The sequence below is a fragment of the Lactuca serriola genome, chromosome 5, assembly GCF_051521515.1.
Source record: "Lactuca serriola cultivar US96UC23 chromosome 5, Lser_US96UC23_V15, whole genome shotgun sequence".
In the NCBI taxonomy this organism is placed as follows: Eukaryota; Viridiplantae; Streptophyta; class Magnoliopsida; order Asterales; family Asteraceae; genus Lactuca; species Lactuca serriola.
In genome coordinates this window covers 305,155,092-305,174,769 of record NC_136412.1, presented here as the reverse complement: position 1 = coordinate 305,174,769, position 19,678 = coordinate 305,155,092, and positions in this window count along the sequence as shown.

Genomic DNA, 19,678 nt, shown 5'->3' with positions numbered 1-19,678 from the left:
ACTAATTACTATATATTGTCACTACTCTGCCCATATAATATCGGTAGTTATTATACGTTCTTGTTACTATATCCGTTTAATCTTTACGAAATAATTAATTGTTATAATTATAACATAATATTATAATTATACAACATAACTCTAACTTGATTACTTGAACTAATAAAGTTAAGCTACAACTCTTGAGGTTATGCATGCAATGGTTAAATAAGACACATTCATCAAACTAAGTAGTAAAACTCAAAAACACCCCTGCCTAGAATAACAAAACTTTTCACGACCAACAATGATAGTGTGAGGCACACAACACTGGTGCCAAAGCATCGCATAATCTGTTTACGGAACACCAACATAGCACGGGGCGCACAATAATGGTGCCACATAGAGGTAGGAACATATCATATAGCTCATTTTAACCTTGATATTAATGCCTTAAACCAAAATTTATATAAGTAAAATAACAATTATATACAATAAACTACTACTTTTGGTATAAAAGTACACATGCACTCCGTAAAATACTTTTGGTATAAAGCACACTCTTAGAAAACATACTTTTGGTATAAAAGTACAATCCCAGTAAACATACTTTCGGTATAAAAGGACACTCTCAGTAAACATATTTTTTGTAAAAAATCACACTCTCAGTAAACATGCTTTTGGTATAGAATTACATTATTAGTAAACATACTTTTGGTATAAAAGTAAACTTTCCATAAGCATATTTTAGTATAAAAGCAGAATCTCAGTAAATAAATTTTTGGTATAAAAATATCATTTCCATAAACATACTTTTGGTATAAAAGTATCATATTTATGTAAACATACTTTAGATATGAAAGTATCCTTTCTATAAAAATATTTTTGGTAGAAAAGTACATATTCAGTAAACATACTTCTAGAAAAAAGTACTTTCAATATAAGCACTACAAAACTGTGAAATCACGAACATTAGTTCGACGTTTATAAAATTGCATTTATTCCTAAGAAATCAAGAAATTGAAGTTTGCACTGCCGGAAGCCAAGTCGTGGAATTGCAATCACCTATAAACTAGTGATACAATTTTATTTTGTAGCCAACTAGTTAAGGCATAGATGATTGTTAATATGAATATCATTATAATCTCTTTTCAGTAGATGATTGCAAATATGAATATGATTGTAAATATTACCGAGCATTACTGGCTATTGGATCACTGGTTAAATAATTATTTATTTTATATCCATTGTTATTGTTATACTATAAATGTTAATCTATATTACAAAATATTAATTATACTATGTTGTTACTCTGCCCATACAATATAGCTAATTATTATATGTGTCGTTACTCTGCCCATATAATATCACTATTTATTATACGATGCCGTTACTCTATCCGTATAATATCACTAATTACTATATATTGTCACTACTCTGCCCATATAATATCGGTAGTTATTATACGTTCTTGTTACTATATCCGTTTAATCTTTACGAAATAATTAATTGTTATAATTATAACATAATATTATAATTATACAACATAACTCTAACTTGATTACTTGAACTAATAAAGTTAAGCTACAACTCTTGAGGTTATGCATGCAATGGTTAAATAAGACACATTCATCAAACTAAGTAGTAAAACTCAAAAACACCCCTGCCTAGAATAACAAAACTTTTCACGACCAACAATGATAGTGTGAGGCACACAACACTGGTGCCAAAGCATCGCATAATCTGTTTACGGAACACCAACATAGCACGGGGCGCACAATAATGGTGCCACATAGAGGTAGGAACATATCATATAGCTCATTTTAACCTTGATATTAATGCCTTAAACCAAAATTTATATAAGTAAAATAACAATTATATACAATAAACTACTACTTTTGGTATAAAAGTACACATGCACTCCGTAAAATACTTTTGGTATAAAGCACAATCTTAGAAAACATACTTTTGGTATAAAAGTACAATCCCAGTAAACATACTTTCGGTATAAAAGGACACTCTCAGTAAACATATTTTTTGTAAAAAATCACACTCTCAGTAAACATGCTTTTGGTATACAATTACATTATTAGTAAACATACTTTTGGTATAAAAGTAAACTTTCCATAACCATATTTTAGTATAAAAGCAGAATCTCAGTAAATAAATTTTTGGTATAAAAATATCATTTCCATAAACATACTTTTGGTATAAAAGTATCATATTTATGTAAACATACTTTAGATATGAAAGTATCCTTTCTATAAAAATATTTTTGGTAGAAAAGTACATATTCAGTAAACATACTTCTAGAAAAAAGTACTTTCAATATAAGCACTACAAAACTGTGAAATCACGAACATTAGTTCGACGTTTATAAAATTGCATTTATTCCTAAGAAATCAAGAAATTGAAGTTTGCACTGCCGGAAGCCAAGTCGTGAAATTGCAATCACCTATAAACTAGTGATACAATTTTATTTTGTAGCCAACTAGTTAAGGCATAAATGATTGTAAATATGAATATCATTATAATCTCTTTTCAGTAGATGATTGCAAATATGAATATGATTGTAAATATTACCGAGCATTACTGGCTATTGGATCACTGGTTAAATAATTATTTATTTTATATCCATTGTTATTGTTATACTATAAATGTTAATCTATATTACAAAATATTAATTATACTATGTTGTTACTCTGCCCATACAATATAGCTAATTATTATATGTGTCGTTACTCTGCCCGTATAATATCACTATTTATTATACGATGCCGTTACTCTATCCGTATAATATCACTAATTACTATATATTGTCACTACTCTGCCCATATAATATCGGTAGTTATTATACGTTCTTGTTACTATATCCGTTTAATCTTTACGAAATAATTAATTGTTATAATTATAACATAATATTATAATTATACAACATAACTCTAACTTGATTACTTGAACTAATAAAGTTAAGCTACAACTCTTGAGGTTATGCATGCAATGGTTAAATAAGACACATTCATCAAACTAAGTAGTAAAACTCAAAAACACCCCTGCCTAGAATAACAAAACTTTTCACGACCAACAATGATAGTGTGAGGCACACAACACTGGTGCCAAAGCATCGCATAATCTGTTTACGGAACACCAACATAGCACGGGGCGCACAATAATGGTGCCACATAGAGGTAGGAACATATCATATAGCTCATTTTAACCTTGATATTAATGCCTTAAACCAAAATTTATATAAGTAAAATAACAATTATATACAATAAACTACTACTTTTGGTATAAAAGTATACATGCACTCCGTAAAATACTTTTGGTATAAAGCACAATCTTAGAAAACATACTTTTGGTATAAAAGTACAATCCCAGTAAACATACTTTCGGTATAAAAGGACACTCTCAGTAAACATATTTTTTGTAAAAAATCACACTCTCAGTAAACATGCTTTTGGTATACAATTACATTATTAGTAAACATACTTTTGGTATAAAAGTAAACTTTCCATAACCATATTTTAGTATAAAAGCAGAATCTCAGTAAATAAATTTTTGGTATAAAAATATCATTTCCATAAACATACTTTTGGTATAAAAGTATCATATTTATGTAAACATACTTTAGATATGAAAGTATCCTTTCTATAAAAATATTTTTGGTAGAAAAGTACATATTCAGTAAACATACTTCTAGAAAAAAGTACTTTCAATATAAGCACTACAAAACTGTGAAATCACGAACATTAGTTCGACGTTTATAAAATTGCATTTATTCCTAAGAAATCAAGAAATTGAAGTTTGCACTGCCGGAAGCCAAGTCGTGAAATTGCAATCACCTATAAACTAGTGATACAATTTTATTTTGTAGCCAACTAGTTAAGGCATAGATGATTGTAAATATGAATATCATTATAATCTCTTTTCAGTAGATGATTGCAAATATGAATATGATTGTAAATATTACCGAGCATTACTGGCTATTGGATCACTGGTTAAATAATTATTTATTTTATATCCATTGTTATTGTTATACTATAAATGTTAATCTATATTACAAAATATTAATTATACTATGTTGTTACTCTGCCCATACAATATAGCTAATTATTATATGTGTCGTTACTCTGCCCATATAATATCACTATTTATTATACGATGCCGTTACTCTATCCGTATAATATCACTAATTACTATATATTGTCACTACTCTGCCCATATAATATCGGTAGTTATTATACGTTCTTGTTACTATATCCGTTTAATCTTTACGAAATAATTAATTGTTATAATTATAACATAATATTATAATTATACAACATAACTCTAACTTGATTACTTGAACTAATAAAGTTAAGCTACAACTCTTGAGGTTATGCATGCAATGGTTAAATAAGACACATTCATCAAACTAAGTAGTAAAACTCAAAAACACCCCTGCCTAGAATAACAAAACTTTTCACGACCAACAATGATAGTGTGAGGCACACAACACTGGTGCCAAAGCATCGCATAATCTGTTTACGGAACACCAACATAGCACGGGGCGCACAATAATGGTGCCACATAGAGGTAGGAACATATCATATAGCTCATTTTAACCTTGATATTAATGCCTTAAACCAAAATTTATATAAGTAAAATAACAATTATATACAATAAACTACTACTTTTGGTATAAAAGTACACATGCACTCCGTAAAATACTTTTGGTATAAAGCACAATCTTAGAAAACATACTTTTGGTATAAAAGTACAATCCCAGTAAACATACTTTCGGTATAAAAGGACACTCTCAGTAAACATATTTTTTGTAAAAAATCACACTCTCAGTAAACATGCTTTTGGTATACAATTACATTATTAGTAAACATACTTTTGGTATAAAAGTAAACTTTCCATAACCATATTTTAGTATAAAAGCAGAATCTCAGTAAATAAATTTTTGGTATAAAAATATCATTTCCATAAACATACTTTTGGTATAAAAGTATCATATTTATGTAAACATACTTTAGATATGAAAGTATCCTTTCTATAAAAATATTTTTGGTAGAAAAGTACATATTCAGTAAACATACTTCTAGAAAAAAGTACTTTCAATATAAGCACTACAAAACTGTGAAATCACGAACATTAGTTCGACGTTTATAAAATTGCATTTATTCCTAAGAAATCAAGAAATTGAAGTTTGCACTGCCGGAAGCCAAGTCGTGAAATTGCAATCACCTATAAACTAGTGATACAATTTTATTTTGTAGCCAACTAGTTAAGGCATAGATGATTGTAAATATGAATATCATTATAATCTCTTTTCAGTAGATGATTGCAAATATGAATATGATTGTAAATATTACCGAGCATTACTGGCTATTGGATCACTGGTTAAATAATTATTTATTTTATATCCATTGTTATTGTTATACTATAAATGTTAATCTATATTACAAAATATTAATTATACTATGTTGTTACTCTGCCCATACAATATAGCTAATTATTATATGTGTCGTTACTCTGCCCATATAATATCACTATTTATTATACGATGCCGTTACTCTATCCGTATAATATCACTAATTACTATATATTGTCACTACTCTGCCCATATAATATCGGTAGTTATTATACGTTCTTGTTACTATATCCGTTTAATCTTTACGAAATAATTAATTGTTATAATTATAACATAATATTATAATTATACAACATAACTCTAACTTGATTACTTGAACTAATAAAGTTAAGCTACAACTCTTGAGGTTATGCATGCAATGGTTAAATAAGACACATTCATCAAACTAAGTAGTAAAACTCAAAAACACCCCTGCCTAGAATAACAAAACTTTTCACGACCAACAATGATAGTGTGAGGCACACAACACTGGTGCCAAAGCATCGCATAATCTGTTTACGGAACACCAACATAGCACGGGGCGCACAATAATGGTGCCACATAGAGGTAGGAACATATCATATAGCTCATTTTAACCTTGATATTAATGCCTTAAACCAAAATTTATATAAGTAAAATAACAATTATATACAATAAACTACTACTTTTGGTATAAAAGTACACATGCACTCCGTAAAATACTTTTGGTATAAAGCACAATCTTAGAAAACATACTTTTGGTATAAAAGTACAATCCCAGTAAACATACTTTCGGTATAAAAGGACACTCTCAGTAAACATATTTTTTGTAAAAAATCACACTCTCAGTAAACATGCTTTTGGTATAAAATTACATTATTAGTAAACATACTTTTGGTATAAAAGTAAACTTTCCATAACCATATTTTAGTATAAAAGCAGAATCTCAGTAAATAAATTTTTGGTATAAAAATATCATTTCCATAAACATACTTTTGGTATAAAAGTATCATATTTATGTAAACATACTTTAGATATGAAAGTATCCTTTCTATAAAAATATTTTTGGTAGAAAAGTACATATTCAGTAAACATACTTCTAGAAAAAAGTACTTTCAATATAAGCACTACAAAACTGTGAAATCACGAACATTAGTTCGACGTTTATAAAATTGCATTTATTCCTAAGAAATCAAGAAATTGAAGTTTGCACTGCCGGAAGCCAAGTCGTGAAATTGCAATCACCTATAAACTGGTGATACAATTTTATTTTGTAGCCAACTAGTTAAGGCATAGATGATTGTAAATATGAATATCATTATAATCTCTTTTCAGTAGATGATTGCAAATATGAATATGATTGTAAATATTACCGAGCATTACTGGCTATTGGATCACTGGTTAAATAATTATTTATTTTATATCCATTGTTATTGTTATACTATAAATGTTAATCTATATTACAAAATATTAATTATACTATGTTGTTACTCTGCCCATACAATATAGCTAATTATTATATGTGTCGTTACTCTGCCCATATAATATCACTATTTATTATACGATGCCGTTACTCTATCCGTATAATATCACTAATTACTATATATTGTCACTACTCTGCCCATATAATATCGGTAGTTATTATACGTTCTTGTTACTATATCCGTTTAATCTTTACGAAATAATTAATTGTTATAATTATAACATAATATTATAATTATACAACATAACTCTAACTTGATTACTTGAACTAATAAAGTTAAGCTACAACTCTTGAGGTTATGCATGCAATGGTTAAATAAGACACATTCATCAAACTAAGTAGTAAAACTCAAAAACACCCCTGCCTAGAATAACAAAACTTTTCACGACCAACAATGATAGTGTGAGGCACACAACACTGGTGCCAAAGCATCGCATAATCTGTTTACGGAACACCAACATAGCACGGGGCGCACAATAATGGTGCCACATAGAGGTAGGAACATATCATATAGCTCATTTTAACCTTGATATTAATGCCTTAAACCAAAATTTATATAAGTAAAATAACAATTATATACAATAAACTACTACTTTTGGTATAAAAGTACACATGCACTCCGTAAAATACTTTTGGTATAAAGCACAATCTTAGAAAACATACTTTTGGTATAAAAGTACAATCCCAGTAAACATACTTTCGGTATAAAAGGACACTCTCAGTAAACATATATTTTGTAAAAAATCACACTCTCAGTAAACATGCTTTTGGTATAAAATTACATTATTAGTAAACATACTTTTGGTATAAAAGTAAACTTTCCATAACCATATTTTAGTATAAAAGCAGAATCTCAGTAAATAAATTTTTGGTATAAAAATATCATTTCCATAAACATACTTTTGGTATAAAAGTATCATATTTATGTAAACATACTTTAGATATGAAAGTATCCTTTCTATAAAAATATTTTTGGTAGAAAAGTACATATTCAGTAAACATACTTCTAGAAAAAAGTACTTTCAATATAAGCACTACAAAACTGTGAAATCACGAACATTAGTTCGACGTTTATAAAATTGCATTTATTCCTAAGAAATCAAGAAATTGAAGTTTGCACTGCCGGAAGCCAAGTCGTGAAATTGCAATCACCTATAAACTGGTGATACAATTTTATTTTGTAGCCAACTAGTTAAGGCATAGATGATTGTAAATATGAATATCATTATAATCTCTTTTCAGTAGATGATTGCAAATATGAATATGATTGTAAATATTACCGAGCATTACTGGCTATTGGATCACTGGTTAAATAATTATTTATTTTATATCCATTGTTATTGTTATACTATAAATGTTAATCTATATTACAAAATATTAATTATACTATGTTGTTACTCTGCCCATACAATATAGCTAATTATTATATGTGTCGTTACTCTGCCCATATAATATCACTATTTATTATACGATGCCGTTACTCTATCCGTATAATATCACAAATTACTATATATTGTCACTACTCTGCCCATATAATATCGGTAGTTATTATACGTTCTTGTTACTATATCCGTTTAATCTTTACGAAATAATTAATTGTTATAATTATAACATAATATTATAATTATACAACATAACTCTAACTTGATTACTTGAACTAATAAAGTTAAGCTACAACTCTTGAGGTTATGCATGCAATGGTTAAATAAGACACATTCATCAAACTAAGTAGTAAAACTCAAAAACACCCCTGCCTAGAATAACAAAACTTTTCACGACCAACAATGATAGTGTGAGGCACACAACACTGGTGCCAAAGCATCGCATAATCTGTTTACGGAACACCAACATAGCACGGGGCGCACAATAATGGTGCCACATAGAGGTAGGAACATATCATATAGCTCATTTTAACCTTGATATTAATGCCTTAAACCAAAATTTATATAAGTAAAATAACAATTATATACAATAAACTACTACTTTTGGTATAAAAGTACACATGCACTCCGTAAAATACTTTTGGTATAAAGCACAATCTTTGAAAACATACTTTTGGTATAAAAGTACAATCCCAGTAAACATACTTTCGGTATAAAAGGACACTCTCAGTAAACATATTTTTTGTAAAAAATCACACTCTCAGTAAACATGCTTTTGGTATAAAATTACATTATTAGTAAACATACTTTTGGTATAAAAGTAAACTTTCCATAACCATATTTTAGTATAAAAGCAGAATCTCAGTAAATAAATTTTTGGTATAAAAATATCATTTCCATAAACATACTTTTGGTATAAAAGTATCATATTTATGTAAACATACTTTAGATATGAAAGTATCCTTTCTATAAAAATATTTTTGGTAGAAAAGTACATATTCAGTAAACATACTTCTAGAAAGAAGTACTTTCAATATAAGCACTACAAAACTGTGAAATCACGAACATTAGTTCGACGTTTATAAAATTGCATTTATTCCTAAGAAATCAAGAAATTGAAGTTTGCACTGCCGGAAGCCAAGTCGTGAAATTGCAATCACCTATAAACTAGTGATACAATTTTATTTTGTAGCCAACTAGTTAAGGCATAGATGATTGTAAATGTGAATATCATTATAATCTCTTTTCAGTAGATGATTGCAAATATGAATATGATTGTAAATATTACCGAGCATTACTGGCTATTGGATCACTGGTTAAATAATTATTTATTTTATATCCATTGTTATTGTTATACTATAAATGTTAATCTATATTACAAAATATTAATTATACTATGTTGTTACTCTGCCCATACAATATAGCTAATTATTATATGTGTCGTTACTCTGCCCATATAATATCACTATTTATTATACGATGCCGTTACTCTATCCGTATAATATCACTAATTACTATATATTGTCACTACTCTGCCCATATAATATCGGTAGTTATTATACGTTCTTGTTACTATATCCGTTTAATCTTTACGAAATAATTAATTGTTATAATTATAACATAATATTATAATTATACAACATAACTCTAACTTGATTACTTGAACTAATAAAGTTAAGCTACAACTCTTGAGGTTATGCATGCAATGGTTAAATAAGACACATTCATCAAACTAAGTAGTAAAACTCAAAAACACCCCTGCCTAGAATAACAAAACTTTTCACGACCAACAATGATAGTGTGAGGCACACAACACTGGTGCCAAAGCATCGCATAATCTGTTTACGGAACACCAACATAGCACGGGGCGCACAATAATGGTGCCACATAGAGGTAGGAACATATCATATAGCTCATTTTAACCTTGATATTAATGCCTTAAACCAAAATTTATATAAGTAAAATAACAATTATATACAATAAACTACTACTTTTGGTATAAAAGTACACATGCACTCCGTAAAATACTTTTGGTATAAAGCACAATCTTAGAAAACATACTTTTGGTATAAAAGTACAATCCCAGTAAACATACTTTCGGTATAAAAGGACACTCTCAGTAAACATATTTTTTGTAAAAAATCACACTCTCAGTAAACATGCTTTTGGTATAGAATTACATTATTAGTAAACATACTTTTGGTATAAAAGTAAACTTTCCATAAGCATATTTTAGTATAAAAGCAGAATCTCAGTAAATAAATTTTTGGTATAAAAATATCATTTCCATAAACATACTTTTGGTATAAAAGTATCATATTTATGTAAACATACTTTAGATATGAAAGTATCCTTTCTATAAAAATATTTTTGGTAGAAAAGTACATATTCAGTAAACATACTTCTAGAAAAAAGTACTTTCAATATAAGCACTACAAAACTGTGAAATCACGAACATTAGTTCGACGTTTATAAAATTGCATTTATTCCTAAGAAATCAAGAAATTGAAGTTTGCACTGCCGGAAGCCAAGTCGTGGAATTGCAATCACCTATAAACTAGTGATACAATTTTATTTTGTAGCCAACTAGTTAAGGCATAGATGATTGTTAATATGAATATCATTATAATCTCTTTTCAGTAGATGATTGCAAATATGAATATGATTGTAAATATTACCGAGCATTACTGGCTATTGGATCACTGGTTAAATAATTATTTATTTTATATCCATTGTTATTGTTATACTATAAATGTTAATCTATATTACAAAATATTAATTATACTATGTTGTTACTCTGCCCATACAATATAGCTAATTATTATATGTGTCGTTACTCTGCCCATATAATATCACTATTTATTATACGATGCCGTTACTCTATCCGTATAATATCACTAATTACTATATATTGTCACTACTCTGCCCATATAATATCGGTAGTTATTATACGTTCTTGTTACTATATCCGTTTAATCTTTACGAAATAATTAATTGTTATAATTATAACATAATATTATAATTATACAACATAACTCTAACTTGATTACTTGAACTAATAAAGTTAAGCTACAACTCTTGAGGTTATGCATGCAATGGTTAAATAAGACACATTCATCAAACTAAGTAGTAAAACTCAAAAACACCCCTGCCTAGAATAACAAAACTTTTCACGACCAACAATGATAGTGTGAGGCACACAACACTGGTGCCAAAGCATCGCATAATCTGTTTACGGAACACCAACATAGCACGGGGCGCACAATAATGGTGCCACATAGAGGTAGGAACATATCATATAGCTCATTTTAACCTTGATATTAATGCCTTAAACCAAAATTTATATAAGTAAAATAACAATTATATACAATAAACTACTACTTTTGGTATAAAAGTACACATGCACTCCGTAAAATACTTTTGGTATAAAGCACACTCTTAGAAAACATACTTTTGGTATAAAAGTACAATCCCAGTAAACATACTTTCGGTATAAAAGGACACTCTCAGTAAACATATTTTTTGTAAAAAATCACACTCTCAGTAAACATGCTTTTGGTATAGAATTACATTATTAGTAAACATACTTTTGGTATAAAAGTAAACTTTCCATAAGCATATTTTAGTATAAAAGCAGAATCTCAGTAAATAAATTTTTGGTATAAAAATATCATTTCCATAAACATACTTTTGGTATAAAAGTATCATATTTATGTAAACATACTTTAGATATGAAAGTATCCTTTCTATAAAAATATTTTTGGTAGAAAAGTACATATTCAGTAAACATACTTCTAGAAAAAAGTACTTTCAATATAAGCACTACAAAACTGTGAAATCACGAACATTAGTTCGGCGTTTATAAAATTGCATTTATTCCTAAGAAATCAAGAAATTGAAGTTTGCACTGCCGGAAGCCAAGTCGTGAAATTGCAATCACCTATAAACTAGTGATACAATTTTATTTTGTAGCCAACTAGTTAAGGCATAGATGATTGTAAATATGAATATCATTATAATCTCTTTTCAGTAGATGATTGCAAATATGAATATGATTGTAAATATTACCGAGCATTACTGGCTATTGGATCACTGGTTAAATAATTATTTATTTTATATCCATTGTTATTGTTATACTATAAATGTTAATCTATATTACAAAATATTAATTATACTATGTTGTTACTCTGCCCATACAATATAGCTAATTATTATATGTGTCGTTACTCTGCCCATATAATATCACTATTTATTATACGATGCCGTTACTCTATCCGTATAATATCACTAATTACTATATATTGTCACTACTCTGCCCATATAATATCGGTAGTTATTATACGTTCTTGTTACTATATCCGTTTAATCTTTACGAAATAATTAATTGTTATAATTATAACATAATATTATAATTATACAACATAACTCTAACTTGATTACTTGAACTAATAAAGTTAAGCTACAACTCTTGAGGTTATGCATGCAATGGTTAAATAAGACACATTCATCAAACTAAGTAGTAAAACTCAAAAACACCCCTGCCTAGAATAACAAAACTTTTCACGACCAACAATGATAGTGTGAGGCACACAACACTGGTGCCAAAGCATCGCATAATCTGTTTACGGAACACCAACATAGCACGGGGCGCACAATAATGGTGCCACATAGAGGTAGGAACATATCATATAGCTCATTTTAACCTTGATATTAATGCCTTAAACCAAAATTTATATAAGTAAAATAACAATTATATACAATAAACTACTACTTTTGGTATAAAACTACACATGCACTCCGTAAAATACTTTTGGTATAAAGCACAATCTTAGAAAACATACTTTTGGTATAAAAGTACAATCCCAGTAAACATACTTTCGGTATAAAAGGACACTCTCAGTAAACATATTTTTTGTAAAAAATCACACTCTCAGTAAACATGCTTTTGGTATAAAATTACATTATTAGTAAACATACTTTTGGTATAAAAGTAAACTTTCCATAACCATATTTTAGTATAAAAGCAGAATCTCAGTAAATAAATTTTTGGTATAAAAATATCATTTCCATAAACATACTTTTGGTATAAAAGTATCATATTTATGTAAACATACTTTAGATATGAAAGTATCCTTTCTATAAAAATATTTTTGGTAGAAAAGTACATATTCAGTAAACATACTTCTAGAAAAAGTACTTTCAATATAAGCACTACAAAACTGTGAAATCACGAACATTAGTTCGACGTTTATAAAATTGCATTTATTCCTAAGAAATCAAGAAATTGAAGTTTGCACTGCCGGAAGCCAAGTCGTGAAATTGCAATCACCTATAAACTAGTGATACAATTTTATTTTGTAGCCAACTAGTTAAGGCATAGATGATTGTAAATATGAATATCATTATAATCTCTTGTCAGTAGATGATTGCAAATATGAATATGATTGTAAATATTACCGAGCATTACTGGCTATTGGATCACTGGTTAAATAATTATTTATTTTATATCCATTGTTATTGTTATACTATAAATGTTAATCTATATTACAAAATATTAATTATACTATGTTGTTACTCTGCCCATACAATATAGCTAATTATTATATGTGTCGTTACTCTGCCCATATAATATCACTATTTATTATACGATGCCGTTACTCTATCCGTATAATATCACTAATTACTATATATTGTCACTACTCTGCCCATATAATATCGGTAGTTATTATACGTTCTTGTTACTATATCCGTTTAATCTTTACGAAATAATTAATTGTTATAATTATAACATAATATTATAATTATACAACATAACTCTAACTTGATTACTTGAACTAATAAAGTTAAGCTACAACTCTTGAGGTTATGCATGCAATGGTTAAATAAGACACATTCATCAAACTAAGTAGTAAAACTCAAAAACACCCCTGCCTAGAATAACAAAACTTTTCACGACCAACAATGATAGTGTGAGGCACACAACACTGGTGCCAAAGCATCGCATAATCTGTTTACGGAACACCAACATAGCACGGGGCGCACAATAATGGTGCCACATAGAGGTAGGAACATATCATATAGCTCATTTTAACCTTGATATTAATGCCTTAAACCAAAATTTATATAAGTAAAATAACAATTATATACAATAAACTACTACTTTTGGTATAAAAGTACACATGCACTCCGTAAAATACTTTTGGTATAAAGCACAATCTTAGAAAACATACTTTTGGTATAAAAGTACAATCCCAGTAAACATACTTTCGGTATAAAAGGACACTCTCAGTAAACATATTTTTTGTAAAAAATCACACTCTCAGTAAACATGCTTTTGGTATAAAATTACATTATTAGTAAACATACTTTTGGTATAAAAGTAAACTTTCCATAACCATATTTTAGTATAAAAGCAGAATCTCAGTAAATAAATTTTTGGTATAAAAATATCATTTCCATAAACATACTTTTGGTATAAAAGTATCATATTTATGTAAACATACTTTAGATATGAAAGTATCCTTTCTATAAAAATATTTTTGGTAGAAAAGTACATATTCAGTAAACATACTTCTAGAAAAAAGTACTTTCAATATAAGCACTACAAAACTGTGAAATCACGAACATTAGTTCGACGTTTATAAAATTGCATTTATTCCTAAGAAATCAAGAAATTGAAGTTTGCACTGCCGGAAGCCAAGTCGTGAAATTGCAATCACCTATAAACTAGTGATACAATTTTATTTTGTAGCCAACTAGTTAAGGCATAGATGATTGTAAATATGAATATCATTATAATCTCTTTTCAGTAGATGATTGCAAATATGAATATGATTGTAAATATTACCGAGCATTACTGGCTATTGGATCACTGGTTAAATAATTATTTATTTTATATCCATTGTTATTGTTATACTATAAATGTTAATCTATATTACAAAATATTAATTATACTATGTTGTTACTCTGCCCATACAATATAGCTAATTATTATATGTGTCGTTACTCTGCCCATATAATATCACTATTTATTATACGATGCCGTTAATCTATCCGTATAATATCACTAATTACTATATATTGTCACTACTCTGCCCATATAATATCGGTAGTTATTATACGTTCTTGTTACTATATCCGTTTAATCTTTACGAAATAATTAATTGTTATAATTATAACATAATATTATAATTATACAACATAACTCTAACTTGATTACTTGAACTAATAAAGTTAAGCTACAACTCTTGAGGTTATGCATGCAATGGTTAAATAAGACACATTCATCAAACTAAGTAGTAAAACTCAAAAACACCCCTGCCTAGAATAACAAAACTTTTCACGACCAACAATGATAGTGTGAGGCACACAACACTGGTGCCAAAGCATCGCATAATCTGTTTACGGAACACCAACATAGCACGGGGCGCACAATAATGGTGCCACATAGAGGTAGGAACATATCATATAGCTCATTTTAACCTTGATATTAATGCCTTAAACCAAAATTTATATAAGTAAAATAACAATTATATACAATAAACTACTACTTTTGGTATAAAAGTACACATGCACTCCGTAAAATACTTTTGGTATAAAGCACAATCTTAGAAAACATACTTTTGGTATAAAAGTACAATCCCAGTAAACATACTTTCGGTATAAAAGGACACTCTCAGTAAACATATTTTTTGTAAAAAATCACACTCTCAGTAAACATGCTTTTGGTATAAAATTACATTATTAGTAAACATACTTTTGGTATAAAAGTAAACTTTCCATAACCATATTTTAGTATAAAAGCAGAATCTCAGTAAATAAATTTTTGGTATAAAAATATCATTTCCATAAACATACTTTTGGTATAAAAGTATCATATTTATGTAAACATACTTTAGATATGAAAGTATCCTTTCTATAAAAATATTTTTGGTAGAAAAGTACATATTCAGTAAACATACTTCTAGAAAAAAGTACTTTCAATATAAGCACTACAAAACTGTGAAATCACGAACATTAGTTCGACGTTTATAAAATTGCATTTATTCCTAAGAAATCAAGAAATTGAAGTTTGCACTGCCGGAAGCCAAGTCGTGAAATTGCAATCACCTATAAACTAGTGATACAATTTTATTTTGTAGCCAACTAGTTAAGGCATAGATGATTGTAAATATGAATATCATTATAATCTCTTTTCAGTAGATGATTGCAAATATGAATATGATTGTAAATATTACCGAGCATTACTGGCTATTGGATCACTGGTTAAATAATTATTTATTTTATATCCATTGTTATTGTTATACTATAAATGTTAATCTATATTACAAAATATTAATTATACTATGTTGTTACTCTGCCCATACAATATAGCTAATTATTATATGTGTCGTTACTCTGCCCATATAATATCACTATTTATTATACGATGCCGTTACTCTATCCGTATAATATCACTAATTACTATATATTGTCACTACTCTGCCCATATAATATCGGTAGTTATTATACGTTCTTGTTACTATATCCGTTTAATCTTTACGAAATAATTAATTGTTATAATTATAACATAATATTATAATTATACAACATAACTCTAACTTGATTACTTGAACTAATAAAGTTAAGCTACAACTCTTGAGGTTATGCATGCAATGGTTAAATAAGACACATTCATCAAACTAAGTAGTAAAACTCAAAAACACCCCTGCCTAGAATAACAAAACTTTTCACGACCAACAATGATAGTGTGAGGCACACAACACTGGTGCCAAAGCATCGCATAATCTGTTTACGGAACACCAACATAGCACGGGGCGCACAATAATGGTGCCACATAGAGGTAGGAACATATCATATAGCTCATTTTAACCTTGATATTAATGCCTTAAACCAAAATTTATATAAGTAAAATAACAATTATATACAATAAACTACTACTTTTGGTATAAAAGTACACATGCACTCCGTAAAATACTTTTGGTATAAAGCACAATCTTAGAAAACATACTTTTGGTATAAAAGTACAATCCCAGTAAACATACTTTCGGTATAAAAGGACACTCTCAGTAAACATATTTTTTGTAAAAAATCACACTCTCAGTAAACATGCTTTTGGTATAAAATTACATTATTAGTAAACATACTTTTGGTATAAAAGTAAACTTTCCATAACCATATTTTAGTATAAAAGCAGAATCTCAGTAAATAAATTTTTGGTATAAAAATATCATTTCCATAAACATACTTTTGGTATAAAAGTATCATATTTATGTAAACATACTTTAGATATGAAAGTATCCTTTCTATAAAAATATTTTTGGTAGAAAAGTACATATTCAGTAAACATACTTCTAGAAAAAAGTACTTTCAATATAAGCACTACAAAACTGTGAAATCACGAACATTAGTTCGACGTTTATAAAATTGCATTTATTCCTAAGAAATCAAGAAATTGAAGTTTGCACTGCCGGAAGCCAAGTCGTGAAATTGCAATCACCTATAAACTAGTGATACAATTTTATTTTGTAGCCAACTAGTTAAGGCATAGATGATTGTAAATATGAATATCATTATAATCTCTTTTCAGTAGATGATTGCAAATATGAATATGATTGTAAATATTACCGAGCATTACTGGCTATTGGATCACTGGTTAAATAATTATTTATTTTATATCCATTGTTATTGTTATACTATAAATGTTAATCTATATTACAAAATATTAATTATACTATGTTGTTACTCTGCCCATACAATATAGCTAATTATTATATGTGTCGTTACTCTGCCCATATAATATCACTATTTATTATACGATGCCGTTACTCTATCCGTATAATATCACTAATTACTATATATTGTCACTACTCTGCCCATATAATATCGGTAGTTATTATACGTTCTTGTTACTATATCCGTTTAATCTTTACGAAATAATTAATTGTTATAATTATAACATAATATTATAATTATACAACATAACTCTAACTTGATTACTTGAACTAATAAAGTTAAGCTACAACTCTTGAGGTTATGCATGCAATGGTTAAATAAGACACATTCATCAAACTAAGTAGTAAAACTCAAAAACACCCCTGCCTAGAATAACAAAACTTTTCACGACCAACAATGATAGTGTGAGGCACACAACACTGGTGCCAAAGCATCGCATAATCTGTTTACGGAACACCAACATAGCACGGGGCGCACAATAATGGTGCCACATAGAGGTAGGAACATATCATATAGCTCATTTTAACCTTGATATTAATGCCTTAAACCAAAATTTATATAAGTAAAATAACAATTATATACAATAAACTACTACTTTTGGTATAAAAGTACACATGCACTCCGTAAAATACTTTTGGTATAAAGCACAATCTTAGAAAACATACTTTTGGTATAAAAGTACAATCCCAGTAAACATACTTTCGGTATAAAAGGACACTCTCAGTAAACATATTTTTTGTAAAAAATCACACTCTCAGTAAACATGCTTTTGGTATAAAATTACATTATTAGTAAACATACTTTTGGTATAAAAGTAAACTTTCCATAACCATATTTTAGTATAAAAGCAGAATCTCAGTAAATAAATTTTTGGTATAAAAATATCATTTCCATAAACATACTTTTGGTATAAAAGTATCATATTTATGTAAACATACTTTAGATATGAAAGTATCCTTTCTATAAAAATATTTTTGGTAGAAAAGTACATATTCAGTAAACATACTTCTAGAAAAAAGTACTTTCAATATAAGCACTACAAAACTGTGAAATCACGAACATTAGTTCGACGTTTATAAAATTGCATTTATTCCTAAGAAATCAAGAAATTGAAGTTTGCACTGCCGGAAGCCAAGTCGTGAAATTGCAATCACCTATAAACTAGTGATACAATTTTATTTTGTAGCCAACTAGTTAAGGCATAGATGATTGTAAATATGAATATCATTATAATCTCTTTTCAGTAGATGATTGCAAATATGAATATGATTGTAAATATTACCGAGCATTACTGGCTATTGGATCACTGGTTAAATAATTATTTATTTTATATCCATTGTTATTGTTATACTATAAATGTTAATCTATATTACAAAATATTAATTATACTATGTTGTTACTCTGCCCATACAATATAGCTAATTATTATATGTGTCGTTACTCTGCCCATATAATATCACTATTTATTATACGATGCCGTTACTCTATCCGTATAATATCACTAATTACTATATATTGTCACTACTCTGCCCATATAATATCGGTAGTTATTATACGTTCTTGTTACTATATCCGTTTAATCTTTACGAAATAATTAATTGTTATAATTATAACATAATATTATAATTATACAACATAACTCTAACTTGATTACTTGAACTAATAAAGTTAAGCTACAACTCTTGAGGTTATGCATGCAATGGTTAAATAAGACACATT